The sequence below is a fragment of the Triticum dicoccoides genome, chromosome 2B, assembly GCF_002162155.2.
Source record: "Triticum dicoccoides isolate Atlit2015 ecotype Zavitan chromosome 2B, WEW_v2.0, whole genome shotgun sequence".
NCBI lineage: Eukaryota > Viridiplantae > Streptophyta > Magnoliopsida > Poales > Poaceae > Triticum > Triticum dicoccoides.
The window spans coordinates 812,989,581-812,993,915 of record NC_041383.1 but is presented as its reverse complement, the minus strand read 5'-3'; positions in this window follow the sequence as shown (position 1 = coordinate 812,993,915).

Below are 4,335 nucleotides of genomic sequence, written 5' to 3'. Positions count from 1 at the left end.
CCGGTAACCCCTCGGTACTCCGGTAAAATCTCGATTTCACCTGGAACACTTCCATATCCAAATATAGGCTTCCAATATATCAATCTTCATGTCTCGACCATTTCGAGACTCCTTGTCATGTCCGTGGTCACATCCGGGACTCCGAACAACCTTCGGCACATCAAAACTCATAAACTCATAATATAACTGTCATCAAAACCTTAAGCATGCGGACCCTACGGGTTCGAGAACTATGTAGACATGACCGAGACACGTTTCCGGTCATTAAGCAATAGCGGAACCTGGATGCTCATATTGGCTCCTACATATTCTACGAATATCTTTATCGGTCAAACCGCATAACAACATACGTTGTTCCCTTTGTCATCGGTATGTTACTTGCCTGAGATTTGATCGTCGGTATCCAATACCTAGTTCAATCTCGTTACTGGCAAGTCTCTTTACTCGTTACGTAATGCATCATTCCGTAACTAACTCCTTAGCTACATTGCTTGCAAGGCTTATAGTGATGTGCATTACCGAGAGGGCCCAGAGATACCTCTCCGACAATCGGAGTGACAAATTCTAATCTCGAAATACGCCAACCCAACATGTACCTTCGGAGACATCTATAGAGCTCCTTTATAATCACCCAGTTACGTTGTGACCTTTGGAAGCACACAAAGTGTTCCTCCGGTAAACGGGAGTTGCATAATCTCATAGTTATAGGAACATGTATAAGTCATGAAGAAAGCAATAGCAACATACTAAACGATCAAGTGCTAAGCTAACGGAATGGGTCAAGTCAATCACATCATTCTCCTAATGATGTGATCCCGTTAATCAAATGACAACTCATGTCTATGGATAGGAAACTTAACAATATATCTTTGATTAACGAGCTGTCAAGTAGAGGCATACTAGTGACACTATGTTTATCTATGTATTCACACGTGTATTATGTTTCCGGTTAATACAATTCTAGCATTAATAATAAACATTTATCATGAAATAAGGAAATAAATAATAACTTTATTATTGCCTCTAAGGCATATTTCCTTCAGTCTCCCACTTGCACTAGAGTCAATAATCTAGTTCACATCACCATGTGATTTAACACTGATATTCACATCTGCATGTGATTAACACCCACAGTTCACATCGTCATGTGACCAGCGCCCAAAGGGTTTACTATAGTCAATAACCTAGTTCACATCGATATGTGATTAACACCCAAAAAGTACTAAGGTGTGATCATGTTTTGCGCGTGAGAGAAGTTTAGTCAACGGGTCTGTCACATTCAGAGCCGTATGTATTTCGCAAATATTCTATGTCTACAATGCTCTGCACGGAGCTACTATAGCTAATTGCTCCCACTTTCAATATGTATCCAGATTGAGACTTATAGTCATCTGGATCGGTGTAAAAGCTTGCACTGTTGTAACTCTTTACGACAGGCTCTTTTATCATCTCCATAATCGAGAAATATTTCCTTAGTCCTCACTAATAATTTTCTTGACCACTGTCCAGTGATCTACTCTTAGATCAAAATTGTACTCCCTTGCCAAACTCAGAGCAAGGTATACAATAGGTCTGGTACACAGCATAGCATACTTTATAGAACCTATGACTGAGGCATAGGGAATGACTTTCCATTCTCTTTCTATTTTCTGCCATGGTCGGGTTTTGAGTCTTACTCAACTTCACACCTTGCAACACAGTCAAGAACTCCTGCTTTCACTGTTCCATTTTGAATTACTTCAAAATCTTATCAACGTATGTACTCATTGAAAAATCTTATCAAGCGTCTTGATCTATCTCTATAGATCTTGATGCTCAATTTGTAAGCAGCTTTACCGAGGTCTTTCTTTTAAAATTCTCTTATTCAAGTATCCTTTTATGCTATCCATAATTTCTATATCATTTCCAATCAACAATATGTCATCTACATATAGTTTTAGAAATGCTACAGAGCTCCCACTCACTTTCTTGTAAATACAGGTCTTTATCCAAAAGTCTGTATAAAACAATATGCTTTGATCAAATCATCAAAGCGTATATTCCAACTCCGGGATGCTTTCACCAGTCCATAGATGGATCGCTAGAGCTTGCACATTTTGTTAGAACCTTTAGGATTGATAAAACCTTTTGGTTGCATCATATACAACCCTTTTGTAATAAATCCATTAAGGAATGCAATTTTGACATCCATTTGCCAGATTTCATAAAATGTGGCAATTGCTAACATGATTTGGACAGACTTAAGCATCGATACGAGTGAGAAAATCTCATCGTATTCAACACCTTGAACTTGTTGAAAAACTTTTTGCTACAAGTCAAGCTTTTTAGATAGTAACACTACTATCAGCGTCTGTCTTCCTCTTGAAGATCCATTTATACAATATGGCTTGCTGATCATCGGGCAACTCCACCAAAGTCCACACTTTGTTCTCATACATGGATCCTATCTCAGATTTCATCGCCTCAAGCCATTTCACAGAATCTGGGCTCATCATCGCTTCCTCATAGTTCATAGGTTCATCATGTTCTAGTAACATGACTTCCAGAATAGTATTACCGTGCCACTCTGGTGCAGACTGTACTTTGGAAGACCTATCAGGTTCTGTAGTAACTTAAACTGAAGTTTCATGATCATTATCATTAGCTTCCTCACTAATTGGTGTAGGAATCACTGAAACTGATTTCTGTGATGAACTACTTTCCAACAAGGGAGTAGGTACAGTTACCTTATCAAGCTCTACTTTCCTCCCACTCACTTCTTTCGAGAGAAACTCCTTCTCTAGAAAGGATCCATTTTAGCAAAGAATATCTTGCCTTCGGATCTGTGATAGAAGGTGTACCCAATAGTTTCCTTTGGGTATTCTATGAAGACGCACTTCTCCGATTTGGGTTCGAGCTTATCAGGTTGAAACTTTTTCACACAAGCATCGCGGCCCCAAACTTTAAGAAATGACAACTTTGGCTTCTTGCCAAACCACAGTTCATAAGGCGTCGTCTCAACGGATATTGTTGATGCCCTATTTAAAGTGAATGCAGCTGTCTCTAATGCATAAGCCCAAAATAATAGTGGTAAATCGGTAAGATACATCATAGATCGCACCATATCTAATAAAGTGCGGGTATGACGTTCGGACACGCCATTAAGCTGCGGTGTTCCATGTGGAGTGAGCTGTGAAACTATTCCACATTGTTTTAAATGAAGGCCAAACTCGTAACTCAAATATTCTCCTCTACGATCAGATTGTAGAAACATTATTTTCTTGTTACGATGATTCTCCACTTCACTTCTGAAATTCTTTGAACTTTTCAAATGTTTCAGATTTGTGCTTCATTAAGTAGATATACTCATATCTGCTCAAATCATTTGTGAAGGTCAGAAAATAACGATACTTGCCACGAGCATCAACACTCATTGGACCGCATACATTGGTATGTATTATTTCCAACAAGTCAGTAGCTCGTTCCATTGTTCCCAGAGAACGGAGTTTTAGTCATCTTGCCCAAAAAGCATGGTTCGCAAGCATCAAATGATTCATAACCAAGTGATTCCAAAAATCCATATTTATGGAGTTTCTTCATGCGCTTTACACCGATATGACCCAAACGGCAGTGCACAAATAAGTTGCACTATCATTATCAACTTTGCATCTTTTGGCATCAATATTATGAATATGTGTATCACTATGATCGAGATCCAACAAACTATTTTCATTGGGTGTATGACCATCAAATGCTTTATTCATGTAAACAGAATAACAATTATTCTCTAACTTTAAATGAATAAACGTTTTGCAATAAACATGATCAAATCATATTCATGCTCAACGCAAACGCCAAATAACATTTATTTTAGGTTTAACACTAATCCTGAAAGTATAGGGAGTGTGCGATGATGATCATATCAATCTTGGAACCACTTCCAACATACATTGTCACTTCACCCTCAACTAGTCTCTGGTTATTCTGTAACTCCTGTTTTGAGTTACTAATTTTTAGCAACCAAACAAGTATCAAATACCCAAGGGCCACTATAAACACTAGTAAGTTACACATCAATAACATGTATATCAATATACCCTTGTTCACTTTGCCATCCTACTTATCCACCAATTATTCAGGGAATATCTGCTTCCAATGACCATTTCCTTTGCAGTATAATCACTCAGTTTCAGGCTTTGGTCCAGCTTTAGGCTTCTTCGCAGGAGTGACAACTTGCTTGCCATTCTGCTTGAAGTTCCCTTTCTTTCCCTTTGCCCTTTTCTTGAAACTTGTGGTCTTGTCAATCATTAACACTTGATGCTCTTTCTTGATTTCTACCTTCGTCAATTTCAACAT